The sequence below is a fragment of the Hibiscus syriacus genome, unplaced genomic scaffold (genome assembly GCF_006381635.1).
Source record: "Hibiscus syriacus cultivar Baekdansim isolate YM2019G1 unplaced genomic scaffold, ASM638163v2 tig00111356_pilon, whole genome shotgun sequence".
Taxonomy (NCBI): domain Eukaryota; kingdom Viridiplantae; phylum Streptophyta; class Magnoliopsida; order Malvales; family Malvaceae; genus Hibiscus; species Hibiscus syriacus.
In genome coordinates this window covers 1,575,671-1,601,947 of record NW_024063068.1, presented here as the reverse complement: position 1 = coordinate 1,601,947, position 26,277 = coordinate 1,575,671, and the positions used below count along the sequence as shown (strand labels likewise).

Sequence of the window (26,277 nt, the reverse complement as noted above, 5' to 3'; positions counted from 1 at the left end):
TAGGTTGCTATTGATAATGTGCATTCGTATATTATAAATTGTTACTAGTGTTAAATAGTAAATCACGTTTAATTATCTATAAAACATTATAAAATTAATCCACTATATTTGAACTATTGCAGTATTAAATTATTGTTTTAGTATCATTGTATATTTTCTATGATCAATAAATTTTAAATTTTATAAGTTTAGATAAACTATTATATTTTCATACATATACAATTATTGTATTTAAATTATGTTATTCTCATAACGAACGTTTTTTTTTTATTATTAATTAATTTAACTTAATAAAATTTTAATATATTTATATAATATTTATAAATATATTTTCATAAATTATAGAATGACCATATATTCATTTAAATTTTATTTTCATTTCAAATATTATCATATAATTATATTAATTATATGATACATGCACCACAAGACTCACATCAAAGGAAGATGAACTAACACTTCTAATCCACACGACCAAGTCTTGGACAAGAAGACCAGAACAACAACAAACTTGCAACGACTTTTTGAATGAGATCCATGTGTTATTTGGTCAACATGTGATAACATCGTAAAAATATTACTTTTAAGGCCTTTTCAAGTTATTGTTTGTTTAATGGTTCATATAGGACATTTTAAATTCATTTAGTTGCATATAGTTGCATTTTTTGTGGTTGTTCTATTTTACTTTGTTAAGGTGCTATATGATGGGAAATGTGTGGTTGCTAGTGATGTGCAAGAAACAAGGAGCATAGGGCAAGCTGAGAATAATGCAACGACATCACATGTTGCTGAAGCAGACTGCAATGCCTTGGCATTTTTGGTGAAGAAGAGGAAAAAAAGATATTTTCACAAGAGGACAACTGTCAAAGCACGTGTCTGTTTCTAATAACCGCCTGGAGGGGTCTATTACCACCCGTGGAGATAGACTTCACGTACAATGAATGACTTAGGGGGTATGATGAGTATTTTTGAATGCAAAATTCCCAATAATACCCTTAGATATTTTTATTATTAAAGGACACCACACAAGAGAGAGGAAGAATCCATCATCATCTTCTCCATTTTCTCTACCTCCATTACCGTTCCTCTTTTTCCATTTGTATTGGTATTCCTCCATTGGTGAAGCTTGAGGGAGTGGCGTAGCATCCGAGAGGAGCTCACGCTATAGTCGTTCATGGTGGTTTGAGGGAAGTGTCAACCGTGCACACCTAGTGCTTTCTTCTCCAACCTTTACTTCATTGTTAAAGCTTGAAACTTTATTTGGGTTGTAAGATCTAATGAGCGATTGGGTATACTCCATGGTTTGTTTGAACCCCACCATAAACTAAGCTATATTTGGTGGGGTTCATTTGATGGATGCTTGAAACTTTTTTTAATGGTTGGTGAATGTTTATATTTTGTTTTTACTTGTTTTGTTTATGTGCACTTCATCTTCTAAGATTGTGGGAGGCATGAGAGTGTCCATTTCTTAGATGAAGACTAGATGTTCGAGAGAAATCTAGTCACTAATTCTTAAGTGTTCGAGAGAAACTTAGGAAGGATTAACATAAACAATGGGATATAATTAATCACTATAGCCTAATCCCTTTGTACTTGAGAGAGACTAATCTAGGATTTCAGCGACTAAGAGGGGTAGTGTATCATCAATAGTGTAAACTACCATAGTTGAGACTGAGGAGAGATACTGTGGCATTGTATTATGTTAGGTTCTTATGACTAGAGATAACGAGAACACTTTTAGCAAACTCCGTCGAACAAGTAAAACATTAGAAGACTAGATCAGGTAGAAAGATAAGTTTTCATCTCCTTAAGTGTCTCCCCAACATTCATTTCCGAAGTAGTTTCCCATGTGAGATTATCAAGCTAATCATTTATTTTCTATTTTTACCATTTTATATTGCCTTGGCATTTTCATCATATTCTTCATTATAAAATGCTCTTTTGCCTCGACATTATTCACTCAATCACACTCCCTCCTTATCATTTCATTCACTCACTTTTCCATTGTTAAAGAATCATCAGTGTATATATCATTTCTATACTTTGATAAATTGGACAAATTCAGAATTTCCACCAGTCCATGTGGAGATGATACTCACTCATCACTTTATTACTTATTGCGATTGTGTGTTCTTGCACATCATCTGCGTATAATATTTTGGCACTCACAAAACACAAGTTTTTGGCGCCGTTGCAGGGGATTAGCAACTGGAAGTTAATTAGTTTTGTCATATCATTTTTATTTTACTTTTTCATTTTTTATATAATTTTACTTGTTATTTCCTTTTCTTTTTCAGGTTTTTCTTGGTGTATGACCAAAAGACATTCCGACGAGTTATTAGAACTAATTGAACCTGAGATTGAGAGGCTTTTTAGGCAAAAGAGACGTGGTCAATGTGCTCAAGCAAACATGTATCAACTTGGAAATGAAGGAATTGATCAAGAGGAAAATCTGAATGTCAAGGCAATTACGAATGCTGGGAATGCAGCTAGGCCTCGTACTATTACTTAAATCATAACTTAGATGACTTAAATCCTAGAATTGTGGCACCTGAAATTAAGGCAGCCCATTTTGAGCTCAAACCAGTTATGTTTAATATGCTAAATTTTGTAGGGCAGTTTAGGGGCATACCTTATAAAGATGCCAGACATCATATTCGTAACTTTTTGGAGGTGTGTGATTCTTTCCGACAACAAGGAGAGCACGAAAATGTATTGAAGTTAAAGTTATTTCCATATTCTTTTCGTGATCGAGCAAGGACATGGTTGAGTGGTGTTCCAACTGGCTGGATGGAATCTTGAACTCATATGTGCAAAACCTTTTTGCTGTGGTATAATCCGCCGAACATGAACACCCAACTTAGGAATGACATTTCTTTTTTTTTTTCGTCAATCTGATGACGAATCAATGTATGAATGTTGAGATTGCTACAAGAGTTTGTTGAGTAAATGTTCTAATCATGGTTTTCAAGACTGGACTCAAGTAGTTATGTTTTATAATTAGAGTCAATGCCCACACGAGGATGATGTTCGATGCCTTGAAAAATAGGACATTGCTCGATAAATCACCTACAGAGGCATATGACATCATGTATAGGATTATCAAAAATGATTATCAGTTTACATCTTCAAGGATTGGAGATGGACGAAAAGCTCCTTGGACATTCGAATTGGATAATAAGGATTCTGTGTCCGCCTAACTTTCTACATCACCAATATGTCAAAGAATTTGCAATGACCAAGTGAGGTGAAAGAAGTCAAGGCAGCTAACTCAGCATGTCTATTATGCCATGGCAGTCACCATGAGAGTGAATGTCCGACAAATTAGGAGTACATCAACTATGTAGGGAATTATAATTGAGGCAATAATAACCCCTATTATAAAACCTACAATCTTGGATAGGGTCATCATCCAAATTTCTCTTGGGGAAATCAAGAAACCAGCAATGCTAGTCAGTCTGCTAGGCAGCAAAATTTCAATGACTCCCAAGGTTTTCAAACGAATATACCATAACATAATTATAACAAGAAAGTACCATCTTCATCCAACACAAGCTCTTTGGAGGCCACAATTCAAGTTTTTATAGCAACCATGAAGACCATGTTGCAAGACCATGCTACATCCATAAAAAACCAAAGAGCCTTATTACACAGTCAAGGAACTTTGCTTCAAAGCCACAACTCATCTTTGAGGGCCTTGGAGGGTCAGGTTGGCCAAATTGCCATGATATTACATTCTTGCCCACAAGGCAGTCTACCTAGTGATACTGAAGTCACTAAGGCTCAAGATAGGGAGCATTGTGGTACATTCACCTTAAGGAGTGACACCAAAATCTACAAAGATGCTAAGTTTGGGAGGAGACACTTGGAGAGCTTAGTCATGAGATTGTGCATGAAAATCTGAAGATACAAGAAGATTCACATTCGATGGGAAAAAAGGATAAGGGTTCAAAGAGTGCAACCAATGAAGACAAGAAAAATTTTACCACGATAAAAGAAAAGCCCCCATCAGTAGGAGTTGATGACCAAAGAAAAGCTGTAGAATTTTGTCGTAACAAAGTTTTATGCACTGATAATCACTTGAAGCTTGATGAAGAAGACAGAGAGGAGCGAGAGGATATTTTAGAGGAGATGAGTCATTATAGCTTACTCATAACTGCACCAAGTACAAAATTTGAACCTTTGGATTTCATTGAATTTACTCATCCTAAACCTCAAGTAGCTACCTATCTGTCTAGGCTAGAAATTTTGAAAGAATTAAGGAATGAAATGGAGATTAAAGGAAAATTCCCTAATAAGAAATTATTATTTACTGTTGTAATTTTATGGTATGATGACAATGTCAATTTTCTCGTTAGTGGTGTTTTGCTTCCTTGAATATCTAGGGAAAGAACAAGATCATACACGATGTTGGCTACTATCATTAGGATAACCCCTACCTTGTCAAAGAATTTGCTGCCCAAATGATTAAAAGTTGTCACAACAAAGGGGAACAAAAAAAGATCTCGTTCCATTACCATTCATCTTCATTCAGAGAGCACTTTGAAGAAGAGAGGACAACTGCAAAGGTCCTACAATTCAGATGTGAAAGACACAAAATGTTAGGGAAAAATATTTTGAAGGTGGAATTGTTATATGTGTGGGCCATTTTGGTATATACAGATGCTCTGATCGAACATGACAAAAATGACATAATAATTCAAGATGTTTTTGAAAGAACAAACTCCTAAACATGTTGAAAAGGGTAAATCCCCTATGGTAGTTCCACCAACTCAAAAAAAAATACTCAATTGGTGTTGTCACAAACGATGACATTACTGATGATGTTCACCCATCTACACAAATTCCACGGCAAATTGCAACACTTCTGGCCAACCACCGCCTAAAGATGACAACCAATCATGTTTGGACCACACCAAAATTGGACTCCGAACACTACAGCCCCATACCATTGCGTAAGAGCACCAAGCGTGGAATTGCCAACACCTCCATCGTGACACCACCACCATAGAAATCGAGGTACCTCGTCTTCCGCTCATTTTGCATTCATTTTTGCATAACATGACATTTCATTTAGTTTAGTTAGTTACTTAGTTCTCTTAAGTTTTAAGGACAATGTTTCTCTCATGTTTGGGGGAGTTGTGTTCTTTGTAGAACATGTGCGTGATAGTATTAACATAAAGTTATGCCATGACATCAATAAATGGTAGGACAGTTAGATGAAATGTTTTGATGATACCCGATGATGATGAACTTTTTAGGTTAGAAATTGAATGTAAATGACTGTTGAGAATGATATAACTGACTCTAGGGCTTGATGCTTTGTGAATTATTCTTACACAATTTGTATATTCTATATATTTAAGGAACTTAGGAAGTTTTTATGAAAGAACTCTGATTAGCCTTGGCATTAAAATTTGGTATTACGCTTAAATTATAAATCACTATTTAAAGAACTCCCTTATGTTTTAATTTTGTTTAATCATGAATAAGTGATTCGGCATAGCAATAGAGGGAGACTCCTCTTTGCTGTGACATTGCCTAAAACTCTCTTTAACAAATGATAGCCATATGTGTACAAGTGAATGAAAACAATCATGGGATAACTCTACCTGACTAGCTTTGGGTGGAAGGTATGATCCTTTCACCTAGTGTGTGGAATGGTAGGTGTGATGGGATGACTCCCTTCATAGCAGCGTAAAAAAATAAAATATGTATTAAGTCAAAAGGGAGTATAAATGTGCTCAATGATTGAGTAAATGCTGTGGCAAAACTAGGGAACTTAATTAGAAATTGCCTAGATTCATTAAGTATAGATTGGGTACAATTACGCACACATACAACCACAAAGAATCTCGACCTAGGGAAAAGTACTTGATTTCTTGATGTCTAGCATGTTGAAGCCAACTTTTATGAGGATTGAAATTCTATTGTTGTCTTAACTGTCATATTGTTGAAAATTGCCATGACATTTTGATTGTGTTAATTGTTATTCATTGCTTGAGGTCAAGCAATAGCTTAAGTTTGGGGGTGTGATAACTCCGTAAAAATCAACTTTTAAGGTCTTTTCACTTAAGTTATTGTTTGTCTAAGGGTTCATATAGGTCATTTTAGATTCATGTAGTTGCATATAATTGCATTTATGGTGGTTGTGTTATTTTACTTTGTTAAGGTGATATATGATTGTAAAGGTGTGGTAGGCTAGTGATGTAGAGAAAACAAGGAGCATAGGGCACACTGAGAAGAATGCCGCGGCATCACATGTTGCTGAAGAAGACTGCAATGCCTTGGCATTTCTGGCGCAGAAAAGGACAAAAAGATATTTTCACAGGAAGACAACTGTCAAAGCATGTGTTTGCTATTGATAACCGCCTAGAAGGGTCCACTTCCACCTGTGGAGATAAACTTCACGTACAAGGAATGACTTTGGGGGGGTATGATGGGTATTTTGAGTGAAAAATTCCCAAGAACACCCTTAGATATTTTTATTATTAAAAGACACCATACAACAGAGACGAAGAATCCATCATCATCTTCTCCATTTTCTCTACCTCTATCACCGTTCATCTTTCTCCATTTTTATTGGTGTTCCTCCATTGGTGAAGCTCGAGGGAGTGGCGTAGCATCTGAGAGGAGCTCATGCTATAGTCATTTGTGGTGGCTTGAGGGAAGTGCCGACCGTGCACACCTAGTGCTTTCTTCTTCAACCTTTGCTCTATTGTTAAAGCTTAAAACTTTATTTGGTGGTAAGGTCGAATGAGCGATTTGTATACTCCATGGTTTGTTCGAACCCCACCATGAACTAAGCTATATTTGTTGGGGTTCATTTGATGGATCCTTGAAACTTAATTTTAATGGTTGATGAATGTTTATATTTTGTTATTACTTGTTTTGTGTATGTGTGCTTAATCTTCCAAGATTGTAGGAGGCATGAGAGTGTCTATTTCTTAGATGAAGACAAGATGTTCGAGAGAAATCTATTAACTAATTCTTAGGTGTTCGAGAGAAACTTAGGAATGATTAACATAAGCAATGGGATATAGTTAATCACTATAGCCTAATCCCTTAGTACTTGAGAGAAACTAAGCTAGGATTTCAACGACTAAGAGGGTAGTGCGTCATCAATAGTTTAGGCTGCTATAGTTAAGATTGAGAGGAGATATTGTGGCATTCTATTATGTTAGGTTCTTATGACTAGAGATAGTGAGAACACTTTTAACAAACTTTGTCGAACAAGTAAAGAATTAGAAGATTGGATCAGCTAGAAAGATAAGTTTTCAGCCCCTTAAGTGTCTCCCCACCATTCATTTTCGAAGTAGTTTTTCGTGTGAAGATTATCAAGCTATTCATTTATTTGTTATTTTTACCTTTTTACATTGCCATAACATTTTCATCATATTCATCATTATAAAATGCTCTTTTTCCATGACATTATTCACTCAATCAAACTCCCTCACCATCATTTCATTCATTCTCACATTTCCATTATCGAAGCATCATCAGTGTATATATAATTTCTATACTTAGATAAATTAGACAAATTCATAATTTCCACCCGTCCATGTGGAGATGATACTCACTCATCACTTTATTACTTATTGCGATTGTGTAGTTATACATCATTTGCGTGTAATTTGTTAGCACTCACAACATGCAAGAACATGTCTTTTGAGATATGATCGACTATATCTGAGCTTTCCAATGATTCTTGAATTACATCATTCCGATATTGAGAAATCAACATACACTCATTTTATTGAAGATAACACATGAAAAAAATTCCTATACGAGAATAATACGGGATTTTGTAATTATTATAAATTTTTAATATTTTTTTTTGATTATTTGTAATATAATTTAATATAGGATAATACATTAACTTTTAGGATTAGATTTATTATTTTATTTGGAATTTAAATAGAGTTAAAACAATTATCTTTAGTTTATTGTTATTAGGAATTTTATTGTCATTTTTATTATTATTTTCAAGAATTAGTTATACTACAACAATGACTCCTCACCCTGTATAAAGGAAGCTCCTCCTATATTGTAAACACATCTTTTCTTAGATATAATACAACGAGAGTTTGTTTTTGCAAGTGCTGATTGACTTTTGCCTCTCATCATTAAGTTCTTTCAAATTCTTCGTGAGAGAGATCTTCACACTTCAGTTTGCCTTTTAATTACTATTAAGATGACTGATTAGAGTCGATTATCGAGTTTGCCTAGTTAACTCGGTTTGCCTCTCATCATTAAGATGACTGATGGGTTTGTAGGAGAACTATCTATCACCATTATCGTCATCATCATCAAACATCATCAAATCTCTCACCATCACCATCAAACCCTAATTTGGCTAAGTGTTATTTTTTATCCTTTTATTTATCTTATTTGTCTTCTTTGTTAATTATGTTTGTCTTAATATCTTTTTCTTTTTTAAATTTTTAGCAACCCTATCCAAAACCCTAATTTGTAATGAATCATAAAACTCCATTCTCTCTTGTTCTTTGATCGACATTAGATATTTCTAGGTCTGTTTCCTCAAGGACGAGAAGCATTCATCACCCTGTTGCATCTACTCAATTGATATCAGATTTGGATCAATTACTGGAGAGAATTAAGCGTTTTTGGTTGTTCTTTCAAACATAAACTATCGAGGTACCCCAATAGAGCTAGTTCACAAAGATTGATTTTTTTAGGTTCTTTTCCCATTATTTTAATTTTGTTTCAATTCCTTTTTATTAGTTTTCTATTTTTATCAAAAATAAAAAGAAAAAAAAAGCAAAAGAAAAGAAAAAAGGGGGAAAATTCCAAAAAAGGAAAATGAAGGAATTTAGAACTGAAATTTTGCAGGTACATTCTTCATCCTAAATAAAATATCCAATATAAAATCTAGGTCAATCGGACTTCAACGGGCCCCTAGAAAACATCGTTCAAGTTTGTTAGATAGATTTAGGGTTCACCATTGAAACATTTATAGAAAATTCTATTAAAGAAATTTTGATCTGAAAATTTATAGGTTTCTTCCCTATACCAAGGGTGAAATCTGGTAAAAAAATTAGTTCGTTTGAACACCAAAACCCTATCAAATATAATGATCAATAAAAATAGACAGTTTTCGAGTTCATCGTTCAACAGGTTCTATCGAATACTACTAGAGGTATTTTGATCAGAAAATTTACAAGATGAAAACCCAAATAAAGACTTAAAAAAATTAATATTTTTGGAAATCTACAACCCTTAAAAATGTTGTTGAAGTTGATTCTACGTTTTTAGGTTTTTCGGGTTTGATTTTTCTTACTTTTTTATTCTTATTACTTTAGGTTCTTTTGTTTTTGTTTTTTTTTTGGGTTCCTTTACATCATCTATCACATTATTGTTCTTGTGTTAGTAGGATTAAAAGAGTTTGTATACTTCTTATTCCTTTCATTCTCATCCAATTGGAGTCGTAACCTTTGCTTGACTTATTATAGCATTCTAAGTTTTTTTAGTCTTTGTTAGAGATTGAACTCTGACATAAACATTGTGAAACTTCTTGGTAGGAGAGTTTTGAAGAGTACAAGATCAGCTAACTTGCCTTTTAGTGTATTACTTCCTTGAATTAAATTGTGAGGTTTCTTGTTTCTTTGATTATTTTTCAACTTTACATTGTTCTTTTGAGTGTTGTGACTTTTTAGGATGGTAGAAGAAAACGATTTTTTTGAGGCAATATGAGGCATCATGGCTAATATTTAATCGATAAATGAACGTGCTTAATGCCAGTCAAAAACAACAAATGGCTGCAATGGCTAATTTAAACATAAGAAAACGATAACAAGAAAATTACAATGCCAAAACTCAACCAACAAAAGTTCCACCAAACCTAATGCAACCTAGAAGTGGAAGACGTAGGCTTCTAATGCTAGAACTATTTGGTAAATTGAAGTTCACAATCCCACTATTCCAAGGAGACTATGAACTAGACAGTTGCACTAATTGGGAAAGCAAAGTCGATCTTATGTTTTCACATCATGATTGTCCTCTAGGATAGTAGCGATGGAATTTTGAGATTATGCATTCACACGGTGGATGCAAACGTAGAAATCTATTCATGAAATAAGGATACAAATAATCGATTCATGGGAAGCACTTAAATAAGTCATGCAAAAACGTTTTGTTTTAACACACTACATCCGTGAAGTTAAACAAAAACTTCAAAGACTACAACAAGGGCAAAGCTCAGTGGAAGACTACTACTAGGTGATGAAATCCTTAATGAATTATGCAAACATACACGAAGCAGACGAATATACAATGAACAACTTCAAAGGATTATGAAAGTCTTGAAAACACATTAAAGAAAACAATTAAAATCAAGGAACAACCTCAAAGGAAGTTTCGGTTTATAGAACAACATCAATTTACTTCAAACTAATCAACTTCTTCTTCTACTTAACCTTTTGCCACGGATAATGAATCAGACATTGACATCAATGAATACGATGCTAGCGACGTTATAATAGAATATATCAAATTTTAGTCATTAAAAACAAAAGATACACCAGAAAATCAAGTGATGACACTTTGTGAGGAGGGCAGGGAAACAAAAAATACAATGAAAAAAGGCAAAAATAAAAATAGGTCACTAGTTACAAAAGCCAAAAGAATATTGACTCACGGGAGGTGAGTGAACTTAATTTTGAGTATAAAAGAGTGACTCAAAATACATATGTGACCACAAAAGAATTAAAAGAGAACATTCTTCACAAAAAGCCTTGCATTCTTGTCTGCCTTAGGAAATCACTTATTTTGATTTCTGATAATAACACTAGCTTGCCTAGTATGCTTATTTCTCTCTTACAGGATTTTCGAGAATTGCTAGGTGATCCACCTGATAGATTGTAACACCCTAAACCCGATTGGACCTAAAGTGCTATATTAGGCTGTCGAGGCAACCCTTAATTTTCAAAAACTTGTTCATTTTCATTTTAGACATACTAAATTGTATGATAATAGACATAAATAATAATTGTAATTTTTTTATAACTTGGGCCTCCGTGACAGATTGTTTAAAGCTAAAATAATATAAATTTAGAGTTCGATAAACCAAATACACGCGTAAGGTTCTATGAATACATATGCCCACTAAAGCGACATTATAATTCTCTAATGGAGATGCTAGAGGTCCTGTTGCGACGATGCTCCACAAACAACCCAAGCTAAAAACCTATGAACAAAAACATCCGAATGTTGAGTTTACAAAGCCTATTAGTATAATCGCTAATCTAGAGCATCATTTTGAGACTCACGAACATAAACATGCTAAAGACATGGTACTAAGAAGTAGGTACATACATGATCTTAATCAAGTTCTACCTACTTAAGGTTTAATTATTCTATCATAGAAGTAGGCATCATGCTTCCCTTAATCCTCTACTAAAGGCCTTGCCATGAGTACACCTCTATTGGGTCTTTACCGATACTTACTATAACCACTGTGTATTCTCTAAATACGACACTGACACTACTGTGCATTATTTGAATGAAATACTGACTCTGTTGTGCATTATTTGAATGCCACACTGACTAGTATATGGTCTCACATAGCCACTAGACACTAGTTAACTGATAGAACCCGATGTCATATAACATCGGTAAAATTCCCACTAAGTTGCTGAATGATCTCCTAGTCTTTCATAGCCATCATGTATATCATGGATTGGGAACCTAGAGTCACATAACATCAGTACAATTTTCGCTCAATTAAAGCATTGGCTCGGTCTCACAAACTATCAAGCCAAGTTTTAAGTATATTTGTTGTACCAGAATGATACAACTATACATGCATAACCGGGGGCCCTAAGCCCGCATAACACAACAATACCCCACTAGAGCAACTAAGGTAGCCTGGCTATACCCTAGCATAGCTGATCACTCATTCTCTCATCTAAAACATTACGAAAGGGTTTATTAGTATGTTATTCCTGTTAGTTATTAAGCTGCTCTATTCCGATCATTCGTTACTTTAGGGCATTTTAGTTAATTCTGTCTCTAAAGAGGTCTCTATTCGTTTCATGACTTAACGATAATTACAGTGTTTATTGTTCTTTTTCTATAACACTAGTTAGCATGATACTTGACTCGGGTTTATTATTGGGTAGCAACACTCTAATCATTCTTATTGTACTTCTCCCCAATACCCCTTGAATTGGAGGGACGACTTACACGTTCTCGGTTCATTGACTTTCTTGATGCATATGCTGTTTTCTATTACTGAATCTGACTTACTTATCGTACACTTATCGCTACATCCTCTACAATGATCTTTGATCTTAACTATTCGATTCGTGCTCGACTGAAGATACTTTGACTTATTACACATAGTATGGTTACATCGGTTGTAACACACTCCTATGAGTGTTTTTAGGTATCTTTGGTCATTTATGTCCCCCACTTCTACATTTACATATTATCCTTAACTTCAAGGGTTTTAAAGAGGGTAAATCTAACCATCCAAAGTGGTAGTATCGATAATCTACTTGTAGTATCGATACCACAACGTCAAGTATCGATACCTTATGAGTATATATCAGTACCAAAAATGGCTTCTGTTGTTGAAAATTTGGCCCAATATCGATACTATTACCCTGAGTATTGATACTGTAGGGGAAGAATTAATACTCTCCCCAATAGTATCGATACCCGCTGCTTGAAATGCCCATATTTTGTCCCAATTCATCCAATATTGACATTGTTCATCCAGTATCGTTACTTGAGCCCAAAAATGCCTTGTTTAAGCTCGTGAGTTCCTAATCATGTGATAAAGTTTTAGGAGATTACTTAGGGTCTTAAAGTGACATAAAAACACATTATTTTCATATAAAACAACATTTAATCCTGAAATCAAGTATAAATCCTAAAATGCTCAAATACACAAATCTTAGAAATTCTTCATATATGTGAAAGCCTTAACACTCCAAAAAATTAGAAATACACTACATTGGTTAAATAATCTCTAAATAAAGCTCTTTTAGCTAACAATCACTCTCATTCTATAACTTGGTTGATTTTCCTAAGTTATGCTCTTGCTGTAGAGGAGGAAGATAAATGAAGAAAGGAGAAATGAGGAAGAGAAGACAAGTGGGAGAACCCCACGACTAACCTAGCATAAATCAACCCCCTTTTCCATCAACGATCTAATCGTACTTTTGGTTATCTGTATTTTGTCTTATATTTAAAATCTCATCTTTTATGGCTAATGGGACTTAATTATCATCAAAATTATCCTAAACTTGGCCCAACGACTTTAATTGATACTCCACGAGGTCCATATGCCTCTCAGGTAAACTCAAAACTACTAGCCCAGAATTTGGGATGGTGCAGAATGAAACAAGAGACCATTTGATGTTCGATTGTGTTTTTGCAAGACAATTATGGGAAAGTATTTTGCGGTTTTGTGCCTAAGCAGAGGTGTGATGACTTGGGATACCGATTTAACTTGAGCGTTATCTCATTTTAAGAAATTCTCTCTGCAACTATCCTCAATATCGTATAGGATGGGCATATATACTGTGTCTAGGAGGAGAGGAATTACAAGTTATTTCAGGGGCGTATTTGTGAAGTGCTGATGTTTTGTTGATCAGTAAGCTGGTGTTCAAACCAGGCTGAAGGCAAGGTTGTTCAATAGATTGAATCATGTTAATATCGTGGGTACATGGGGTATTTCATATTGCTCTTATTTTTTGTTAATATGTTGTTTTGTTGATTGATTGTATTAGTTGGTTGCTTCTTTGGGTATAATATTGAATTTATCCAAAGAAAGAGTAAGAATATATTGAAGGTAATAATAAAAATAAACAAATGAGTAAATCTAAATTCAGTTGGAGGTGGAGAGAAATTAATAAGGCTAGTTAAAGAATTTTTTTAGAGTATTATATATATATATATATATATATATATATATATATATATATATATATATTATTTTTAACATTTTATTATTTTTAAAATTTTAACTTTTTTTATTTTTTTAAAATAGATGATATCATTAGACATGTGTCACAATCTTATGCTTTAATAACATTAAAATTTAACTTCCTTAATAAAAATATTGGAATAGTGATAAAATAGAATATTGTTCTCTCTAGAGAATCCGTGTTCGAGTAGTTGCGTATGGCTGTAGAGTGTGTATGTGTATCAATAGGCTAATTTTAAACATATAATATCTTATAATTAGTCCACACTATTAAAAAAAACTATCAAAACAGTAAATGAAATTAAAGTTAGAATATAACCTTATAAACAAAAATTCTTTGGATACCGATTTAGTAACAAACAATTTGTGATCCTACAAATATAACCGGGCCTTCAATGTGAACATCTCCGAAATGTTTCAAAACAACAAAAGGTAAATGAAGAAGAACAAAGCTATAGCAAGCACAATCACAGCTAAAAGAAAAAAACAAAAGGCAGGTTGTTGAATAGGATGGTTGTGGTTGCCACCTTTGTTCCTCCTTTTTCGAAGCGGTCGCATTGGCTTATCGATCTCTTTGTCCCTTGCCATCTTTTCTTCTAAGCTTGGCTATACACCAAGGTGGGTTTTATATAACCTTTTCACGAAGGACCAGACTTTGATTGTAGGTAGTTTCAAAGCAATTTCACATAACCTTTACATACTTTGAATTTCACGTCTTCATCAACTATAATACCTAAGATATGGTTTAGTTGACTTGTAACGTTTTTAAAGTGTTGCGTTCGTCGTGAATATAACTGTGTTTTTCTCTTACTCAGTCTCGTGTATACTTAAATGCATCAAGTTTTGGCTTGTATTTTGGTACGTAATTGAACGAGTCAATTGTTTCATCACAAATCACAGCTTAGCAGTTTGCTGCCATGGATGGGCGCATTACAAGGTTAAATACAGTTAAAGGGGACTGTCAATTATGATATGAGGGGGAAAAACAGACTCAATCAATTTGAAACCATATATTCCTAAACGATTATAGAATATCTATGTACTTGTAATACCTTCTTTATATAATAAATTTTTCTATTTTTCTATTTTAGTCTTTTGATTTTGCATGATTTTCTCACTTCCTCAATTCATCCTTAATTCTAAGTCTATTTTTGGCCAAATTTGAACCTCATGCTCGTCTATCAAAATAGAATACATATGTAACTTCAATTACTACTCTTAACAAAAATTGTACTATTTTTTCAGTTTAATCCCTTAACTTTACATTTTGCTCCATTTTGTCTATTGACTACAATTTTTTTTTTAATTTTTTCGCATCAATCCCTTGATAAATTATATTTATCCTCAAAATGCTTTCTTCGAAATATAATATTATAGATATACTAATTTTAGATTATATATAATTTATTAGATAATATTACAAAGTGGAAAAGAATATAAAATAAAATCTCTATAAATTAATAATGTTGGAACCACATAATTTTATTAATTTAAAATGTATTAATTAATCTGTAAATCAACAATTGATTAATTTAAAGATATTTTTTCGATTCAATGAACCTAAATTACTCTTCATGAATAATATATATATATATATATATTGAATATTTGAATGATGTTCATGTACAATGTGAGTGATTAAATATAATACATATCCCTAAAAAATAAAGTTTATTGTTGTTTGAAGTACTAGTTAAAACTTAATGCAAGTTCATGTATGGTAAGGAAATCAATCACTATATAAACAACAACAAACATTCCTAATTAATCAATCCAAATCAAAACCAATAAATTATGACTTCACATAAAAAAGGTGTCCATAAATCATCCATGACAGATCAAATACGTAAAGCACTGCGTGAGTATAAGAGAGATCACCCCACACACACTCAAAAAGATTTGCAACAATGGATTGATGAAAAATTTCATTTGGAAGTTAGTTAATTTAACACCCCAAACCAATACCGGTGACCCGACCTAATCTGATGTGTCACATTAGGTTTACCGTAACGATCCACGATAAAAGTTCAGAAAACTAAAATTTTTATTAAACATTTTAAAACTGTAAAACAATTTATACATAAAAACACAATATCAGAAAAAAATCATTCATGTATTAAAATAGAATTCAATAATATCGTACATCAAATAAAGTTACAGACTCCATATGAAACCAAAAATGACCTACATGCCCCATAAGTACTCTTATACCATACTCTGCAAGCAATGCCGAAGGAACTCCCATTACTGATATCGATACTGCATCGAATCAATTCCTTTAACCTAAAATAGTAAGTAACAGAGTGAGCTTTGGGAAAGTTCAATAACATATAACTACCAGAAGATGATAAATACCTAACAAATATATGGTTAAGCATGATAATTTCCTTGGTTTCCCAAGCATATATTAGTCCTAGTGATGAGTTCAGGTTTCACTAATTAATTCTTCAAGCACCCGTCAAGAAACTTGCAGTTAAGAAGAAACATTCAGGTAGATTCAGAAGATGGAGTTGAGAAGTCTAGTGTGTTTCAAAAAAAAACAGAAATATTAGTTTATTGAAGTAAAGAAGATTTTTAAAACACAGTAATACCCTCCAACCAAACACTCCATATGTAGTTCCCTAGAACCGCATCCATAAGGACTTAACCTAGGCTTATTGGGCGTAGGAGCCAACCAAAGGGAGTACCTTAGGGCCTAAGAGCTTACCCAAGGGTCATATTAGGTCTGTAAGGAATTACCAACTTGATCAGAACCGAACCTCAGAACTCCAAAAACCTACAAACAGTACCCCAATAAAAATAAGATCATACATATAGTAAACAATAACCAATAATATCAAAGATCAGAATCCAAATATTATATATATATATATATATATATATCAGAAAATAGAGATCAAATATCAAGCTTTTATTTCAAATATCAGCGGCATACTTTTTATAATCAGAGAAAACATCTTTGTGAATAAGAAACATACTAGAGGATCCAAATATTTTTTGAAGGCACTAGGTAAATATCAAGAAGATAAATATGAATTTCAGCAAGTTAATCGGATTTCAGAAAAAAATTCCTAGAAAAGGGTTGGTTGTTAAGTGATTTAATCAGACCTTTATAAAGTGCTAATTCAGGAACTTTCAAGATTCAAATACACCAGGAAGATATTCAAGAACTTTTAGAATGGAATTTACTAAGGTTCAAATGTAACCAGAGTGATTCAATTATTTAGGCCATCAAGGTAATTGTAACAACCCAGAAAATCGAGAAAAAAAATATATATATATATATATATATTTATTGGTGTATTTTGGTGACTAAATTAAAAGTTTTGAAAACTTGATGTCCATTTTAGAAGTTGAAGGAAATTCAAGGACCAAGCCTTGAATTCCTCCAAAGAGTGTCGGCAACATTGTTTTAAAAGCGTTTCTGATTTCAAAAATCATAAACAAGTTTTGCTTATATTTCCTTTCTCCCGCACATCTACTTTCAAGCCTGATTTCGACGCCGTTCGACATCCGATCGTCAAATTGAAACCACCATCGTGTTCATCTTCGACCTGTGAACAAAACCCAATAAACCAATTTTAGCGAAACGCTGCCAAACGCCTTGAATTTCGAGTCAAAGTATCGACCTTTTTTCAGCACCACCACCGGGAAAATCTTAAATTCATCTCCGATCGTTGATCGGTTTTCGACACCTCCCGCACCATCGTGTTCCTGGTGTCGTTCCGAGTCCGACAGTGTCCTCCTTGTCTCCGTGGGTGGCGGCGCGTGAGGGGGTGGAGCGATCAAAGTTTCGATCGAAGTGAAATCGAGCTCTCCACCGTTCAAAAATTTGAATCGAGGTTGGTAAGTGACTCAAAATCGCTTAAAAGAATTTTTGGAAATTTTTGCAGGAATTTTTGGAGGCCAAAAGCAGTCTCACGCACCCCACGCGCCGCCCCTACACGTGGGGAAGATTCGAACTGGGTGTTAATTGGTTGACCGGCTTGACCGGTCCAAACCGGTCTGACCCGACCCGACCCGTTGACCCGACCCGACCCAGTGACATTTTGGGAATTATTATGAAAAAGGTGACATTCTGGGAATTATTTTGAAAAAAGTGACAATTTGGGAATTTTTATGAAAAAGTGACATTTTGGGAATTATTTTTAAAAAAGTAATATTTTGGTACTTTTCGAATGTGGACTATTGAAACCCTTTGACCATAACTTTGACCGGCTTTAAACGACCATTAAACGACCTTTGATTCTGTTCGAGTATACCTATTCTGACATTTTTCGACGTGCTGAATCCGTTTCCGAAGTCCGTTTCACCAAATTCGAACTCGAAGGCCTCCAAATCATCAGTCAAACCCGTTGACTTTGATTTTGACCAAGAATTTAAATTTTTGAAAAGTCATACTTTATGTTTTTTGACGCCCTGATTCCGATTCCGCAATCTGTATGGTCAAATTCAGACTCGAAATCCTCCAAATTTATAATCAAACTCGGAAAATGCTTATATACTTAAGAATTTTAGCTTTGATCAATTAAATAAAACTTAGGGTTGATAAATTATTATTGTTTGAAGGTACAAAAGACTCTCCGGATCGTTCGACAGCTCGAGCCAGCTCTTCTAGATTAGTTAAACCACGTGTGCCAGTATTCATCCGTTCGAAAACAGTAGCAGAGCGTGGCGAGACTAGTAATCACTAGATCTACTATTTGAACCTATTGTCGAGGTGTGTTTCCTGTGTACTACTTGATTGTCTTATATGTTTTGAAATATGGTACATTGAAAGTTATGGTTTAATGTTTTATTAATCCACCTATTTACTGGTGATGGTTTATGGAATATGATTGATATATGATTGGTTTTCATTGGTATATGATAATATTGATTATGAAATTATGGAAATTATGCTTACTGCATAAATAGTATTTTGGAAATACTGATTTTGGGTTGGATTGCATTACGGAGGTATAGCTTTGATCAAGCTGGTAAATCATATGGACCTAATGTGACTCTTGGTAGGCCCACGGGCCTCAAGATGCTTCATTAGGTTGGCTTCCTTTGCTGTGTGCTTAGGGTAAGCCCTACGGACTTATGGACTTAAGGATACAGGCCCGAAAGCCTATTCTTAGGTTGGCTACCTTTTTACTGAGTGCTTAAGGTAAGCCCTATAGACGCAGTTCTGGGGAATTACGGATGGTGTACAGGAGAAGGGTTTTAAATTACGAGTTTCAAAAGTTAAACTTCATTATGATTTGATGATGAAATTCTGAACTATTACTCATTTACTGTATCTACTATGATTTTATTATACTATTGGGACACACTGAGCCTAGCTCACTTTTCGAAAATGTTTTTCCCTTTCAGATACTGTTGGTTAGATACACTTGATTGAGCACTTGGAGGATTAACATATCTCTTGAACTATATCGTATTGTAATGTTTTATCTTTTAAGTTGACTCTATTTTGGTAACATGTGCCTTATTTTGAAGTATTGGATTTTATAAAGATTACTCCTTTGCTACTTATATATGGTTTATCGAAAATTTGTATTTTTAAGACATGTTTGAATTAATTTGTTTTTCTTCATTATATTTATGATTTGTATTTTTATAGTATAAATTATTATAATTTTATAAACGTAATTTATAATGTGATTTTACCATGATTGAATAATGGTTCCGGAACAATATCTTTAAGAATCATGAATGTGATTCACTAGACTTAGTCGAAACGTATAGACCGGGTCTAGGGGGTTACATTTAATTGGTATCAGAGCTTTTGGTTGTTAAACATCGGACTGTGTATGAGTCCAAATTGAAAATATGGTTTTGAAATATTTTACAAAACCTGTTGCTAAGGTCATGTCTCAAAGTTTTTACGATTTTAATAGTGTTTGAGACCCCAAGTGCTTACCTAACCCTCAGTTTTATCTTCTGTAGTAAACTAGAGATCTACCAAAATGAGTGCTAGACGTGGACGTCGAACTAGCCGTGGACGAAGTCGAATGGCTAGATTTGCGGACCCAATCGAAGAGATTCGAGTAGATCCCCCACCTCCGACAGGTGATCCTGCTCCAGCGACCCTGACGAATTTGCCTCCTACCGCTGGTATTGGCATGACTACACCAATCATAGGAGCGACTGATATTGAGTCTGATTCTACCAGAGTTGCACCTGATGAGAATTTTGGTAGACAATTTCTACAGTTGATTCAGGGAGCGGTCAGAGCTGCTGGTGTTGGATCATATGTGCTTATTTCTCAGACTCTGATTGCTAATGGAGTCAGAACTTTTAGAGGACAAATTGGTGGACCTCTTACTGAAGCGAAAGATTGGCTCCAGGATACAGAAAGACGCATGGATCAGTTGGGTTTGGATCCAACTAAGAGATATCTGGGTGCAGTAGCGGTGTTATATGGCAATGCCCACACCTGGTGGGAGTCAGTAGTCAGTAGTGTTTCGGCTGATCGTCTGACTTGGGATTTCTTTAAGGAACGCTTTAGGAGCTGTTTTCTGGGAGAGCGTTACTTAGCTCAGAGACGACAGCAGTTCCAGGACCTGGTACAGGGAGATATGATCGTTTCTGAGTATGAGATCGAGTTCTTGAAGCTGCTAAAGTATGGATTCAGTATGGTACCTACTGAGAGAGATCAATGTCGTAAATTTGCTTTCGGACTCAGATATGAGCTACGTAGGCAGGTTGTTACCCATCAAGATGAGATTTTTGATGTGCTGGTGGGCAGAGCGAAGGATGCTGAGGAGGTAGAGACCTTAGCTCCAGTAAGATATCGTGTTGATCGAGAGCGACATGGGAAATTTTCTGGTCCGAACGAGTTCTCTACTCGTCCTGGAAAGAAGACTCGTACTTCAGGTCCTTTGAGAAGCAATACCAGTTCTAGGCCTGCAGTATCTTCACCTTCAGTTGTTAGTCGAGGTGGTTCCTCGTCGTTTTATTATGGCTCCCTATGTGAGTATTGTGGTATTCGACACAAAGGTGAATGTCGTAAGAAGATGGGACTTTGTTACCAGTGTGGATCCAATGGTCATTTCCGGAGGGATTGCCCACAGTTAGTTTCATCTGAGAGGATAACTAACTAGACTCCTGTGCGTTCCCAGGCATCAGTTCAGACTCCAGCCAGAGGTCGTAGTCAGGGAAGACCTTCCGGATCAGTATCCAGAACAGATAGTAGAGCCCGACCTCAGCAGAATAGAGAGCCTACAGTTTCTAATGCTAGACAGCCAGCTTTGGTTTATGCCACTAGACGTCGGGATGACAGAGATAAGCCTGAGGTTATTACAGGTACATTTACTATTTATTCTATTCCATACTTTGCATTACTGGACAATGGCTCAGTATCTCGAAACCTTCATATTTCAATCGAGAACACTAATAATACTGTTACAGTTACGAGTCCAGTAGGACAGGCAGTATTAGTGAATAAAGTATTTCGGCGTTGTCCTCTGGAGGTTCAGGGAGAAATTTTTCTCGCTAATCTTATGGAGTTTCCTTTAGAGGAGTTCGATCTAATTCTTGGGATGGATTGGTTGAATAAATACAAGGTAAATCTGGATTGCGAATACAAACGAGCTACTCTGAAGACTTCAGATGGTGGGACTATTGTGTTAATTGGTGAACGGCGTGGCTATCTCTCCAATATTGTTTCAGCTATAGAAATTGATCGTATGATCAGGAAGGGGTATGAGACTTTTATTGCCTATATTTTGAACACTAAAGGTTCCTTGTCCACGATCGAGGAAATTTGTACAGTTAGCGAGTTTCCTGATGTTTTTCTAGAGGAGTTGCCTGGGTTACTTCCTGATAGAGAGGTAGAGTTCGAGATTGAGACTTATCCGGGATCTTCACCTATTTCTATGGCACCTTATCGCATGGCTCCAAAGGAACTTAAGGAGTTGAAGGTCCAATGCAAGAATTATTCGATCGAGGATTTATTCGGCATAGTACCTCACCATGGGGAGCTCCAGTTTTGTTTGTGAAAAAGAAGGATGGGTCGCTAAGGCTATGTATTGACTATCAGAAGTTGAAGGAACTTAAGGAGTTGAAGGTCCAATGCAAGAATTATTCGATCGAGGATTTATTCGGCATAGTACCTCACCATGGGGAGCTCCAGTTTTGTTTGTGAAAAAGAAGGATGGGTCGCTAAGGCTATGTATTAACTATCGGAAGTTGAACAAGATGACAATCAAGAATAAGTACCCATTACCCAGGATTGACGAATTAATTGATCAGTTGCGAGGAGTTACTGTATTCTCTAAGATTAATCTTCGTTCGGGGTATTATCAATTGAAAATTAAGGGGTCAGATGTTGCAAAAACAACCATTCGCATTAGATATGGTCATTATGAATTCTTAGTAATGCATTTTGGTTTGACGAACGCTCCCGCAACTTTCATGGATTTGATGAATCGTGTGTTCCGGCCATATTTGGATCAATTTGTGGTTGTCTTTATTGATGATATTCTAGTTTATTCTCGGACGGAAGCAGAGCATGACGAACATTTGAAGATTGTTCTGCGGACATTGAGAGAGCATCGACTATATGCCAAACTAAGCAAGTGTGAGTTTTGGCTTCAAGAAGTGTCATTTTTGGGGCATATTATTTCTGCTCGAGGTATTCAGGTCGATCCAAGCAAGATCGAGGCTATTATGAATTGGAAACGACCCAAGAATGTCTTTGAGATCCGCAGTTTCTTGGGCTTGGCTGGATATTATCGACGTTTTGTCGAGGGCTTCTCGATCATTGCTGCTCCTTTGACAAAGCTGTTAAGGAAGAACGTGCCGTTTGATTGGGGCGAGGCACAACAGGAGAGCTTTGAGAAATTAAAGGCGGTTTTGACTCAAGAACTAGTGTTGATTCAACCAGAGTCAAGGAAGGATTTTACAGTGTATAGTGATGCTTCACATTCAGGACTTGGTTGTGTTCTAATGTAGGAAGGAAATGTAGTGGCTTATGCGTCACGTCAACTGCGACCACATGAGTGTAATTATCCAACTCATGATTTGGAGTTAGCAGTAATTATTTTTGCATTGAAGATTTGGAGACACTATCTTTACGGAGAGAAGTGTTATATTTTCACTGATCATAAGAGCTTAAAGTATCTTCTGACCCAGAAGGAGCTTAATTTGAGACAAAGACGCTGTCTAGAGCTTCTAAAGGATTATGATTGTGTGATTGATTATCACCCTGGTAAAGCTAACATTGTGGCGGATGCTTTGAGTCGAAAGGCGGTAGCAGAGTTGAGGTCTCTAATGGCCAGGATGAATTTATATGACGATGGCACTTTGTTAGCAGAATTACAAATTAAGCTGATTTTGGTTGATGAAATTAAAGTTAAGCAGCCCCTTGATAGCTCCTTGCTATCCATCTTTGAGCAAGTTGAGCAGGGGACAAGCTCAGATTACGCCCTTGATAAGGATAAAGTTTTGTGCTTTAAGGGTCGATATTGTGTGCCTGATGATTCTGAGTTGAGACAGATTATTCTTAATGAGGCTCATAGTAGTCCATATGCTATGCACCCCGGTGGAGATAAGATGTACCAGAATTTGAAAGAGATGTATCATTGGGTTGGCATGAAGAAAGATATCTCAGACTTTGTGGCTAGGTGTTTGACTTGTCAACAAGTTAAAGCAGAGCATCAACATCCATTAGGTTTGTTACAGCCTATCAAGATTCCTGAATGGAAATGAGAGCGTATTACTATGGATTTTGTTATTGGCTCACCTATGACTCCTTCGAAAAAGGATTCAATTTGGGTGATTGTTGACAGACTTACAAAGTCAGTTCACTTCATTCCTGTGCGGGTAAATTATACTTTGGACAAGCTGGCGAGATTGTATATTTCGGAGATTGTCAGATTGCATGGTGTTCCATTGTCTATTATTTCTGATCGAGATCCGAGATTTACTTCGAGATTTTGGAAGGCGCTACATATGGCTTTGAGAACAAGATTGGATTATAGTACATCCTTTCACCCACAAACTGATGGTCAATCTGAGAGAGTGATTCAGATTCTGGAGGATATGTTGCGGGGTTGCGTAATTGATTTTCATGGTAGCTGGGAGAACTTTTTGCCGTTGGCTGAATTTGCTTACAATAACAGTTATCAGACCAGCATTTGTATGGCACCCTACGAAGCACTCTATGGGCGTAAATGTCGCACTCCGATATGTTGGACTGAGTTGCGTGACCGGAAGACTTTGTGACCTGAGTTAGTACGCGAGACGGAGGACACAGTCAAATTGATTCGTGACCGTCTGAAAGAGGCATTTGATAGACAGAAGTCTTATGCAGATCAAAGGAGGAAAGATATTCAGTTTGAAGTTGGAGATCAGGTCTTTTTAAAAGTATCACCCTGGAAGAAAGTATTGAGATTCGGGCGTAAGGGTAAATTGAGTCCAAGATTTATTGGACCATTTCGTATTTTGAAGAGGGTAGGACCAGTTGCATATCAGCTTGAGTTGCCTCATGAGCTCAGTCGTATTCATGATGTTTTTCATGTATCAATGTTGAGGAGATACCGCCCAGATCCGGGTCACATCATTCAGGTTGAGGATGTAGAGCTGAGACCTGATTTTTCATATGAGGAGGAACCCATTCAAATCTTAAAAAGAGATGAGCGAGTTCTTCGGAATAGGCGTATTCCAATGGTCAAAGTTCAATGGAGTAACCGAGGCCACTCAGAAGCTACTTGGGACATTGGAGTCAATTGAGGCTCAATTTCCTCAACTATTCTCATAAGGTAAATTTCGAGGACGAAATTTCTTGTAGAGAGGGAGAATTGTAATAACTCGGAAAATCGAGAAAAAATAATAATATATATTTATTGGTGTATTTTGGTGAAATTTGGTGACTAAATTAAAAGTTTTGAAAAATTGATGTCCATTTTAGAAGTTGAAGGAAATTCAAGGACCAAGCCTTGAATTCCTCCAAAGAGTGTCGGCAGCATTGTTTTAAAAGTGTTTCTGATTTCAAAAATTAGAAACAAGTTTTGCTTATATTTTTTTTCTCCCGCACATCTACTTTCAAGCCCGATTTCGACGCCGTTCGACATCCGATCGTCAAATTAAAACCACCATCGTGTTCATCTTCGACCTGTGAACAAAACCCAATAAACCAATTCTAGCGAAACGCTGCCAAACGCCTTGAATTTCGAGTCAAAGTATCGACGTTTTTTTAGCACCACCGCCGGGAAAATCTTAAATTCATCTCCGATCGTTGATCGGTTTTCGACACCTACCGCACCATCGTGTTCCTGGTGTCGTTCCGAGTCCGACGGTGTCCTCATTGTCTCCGTGGGCGGCGGCGCGTGAGGGGGTGGAGCGATCAAAGTTTCGATCGAAGTGAAATCGAGCTCTTCACCGTTTAAAAATTTGAACCGAGGTTGGTAAGTGACTCAAAAGCTCTTAAAAGAATTTTTAAAAATTTTTGCAGGAATTTTTGTAGGCCGGAAGCGGTATCACGCGTCCCTGCGCGCCGCCCCTACGCGTGGGGAAGATTCGAACTGGGTGTTAATTGGTTAACCGGTTTGACCAGTCCGAACCGGGTTGACCGGTCTATCCCGACCCGACCCGTTGACCCAACCCATGACCCAACCCGACTCGATGACATTTTGGGAATTATTGTGATAAAGGTGACATTCTGGGAATTATTTTGAAAAAGGTGACATTTCGGGAATTTTAGTGAAAAATGTGACATTCTGGAAAGCTTTTTGAAAAAGATGACATTTCGAGAATTTTGTAAAAAAAGTGACATTATGGGAATTATTTTAAAAAAGTGACATTTTGGTAATTTTCGAATGTGGACTATTGAAACCCTTTGATCATAATTTTGACCGGCTTTAAACGACCATTAAACAACCTTTGATTTTGCTCAAGTATACCTATTTTGACATTTTGCGACGTTCCGAATCCGTTTCCGAAGTCCGTTTCACTAAATTCAAACCCGAAGGCCTCCAAATCATCAGTCAAACCCGTTGACTTTGATTTTAACCAAGAATTTGAATTTTCGAAAAGTCATACTTTATGTTTTTTGACGTCCTGATTCCGATTCCGCAATCTGTATGGTCAAATTCAGACTCGAAATCCTCCAACTTTATAGTCAAACCCGGAAAATACTTATATACTTAAGAATTTTACCTTTGATCAATTAAATAAGACTTGGGGTTGATAAATTATTATTGTTTGAAGGTACAAGAGACTCTCCGGATCGTTCTACAGCTCGACCCAGCTCTTCTAGATCAGTTAAACCAACGTGTGCCAGTATTCACCCGTTCGAAAACAGTAGCAGAGCGTGGCGAGACTAGTAATCACTA

At 35.8% G+C, this 26,277-nt stretch overlaps 1 non-coding gene across 1 annotated transcript; it reads right to left on the bottom strand.

Annotated features, from left to right (window-relative positions):
* Positions 1-2,856: 2,856 nt before the first annotated feature.
* LOC120159324 lies at positions 2,857-2,967 on the bottom strand. The gene has a single exon (XR_005519342.1). It is a non-coding gene; the product is annotated as a small nucleolar RNA R71 (small nucleolar RNA).
* Positions 2,968-26,277: the final 23,310 nt, after the last annotated feature.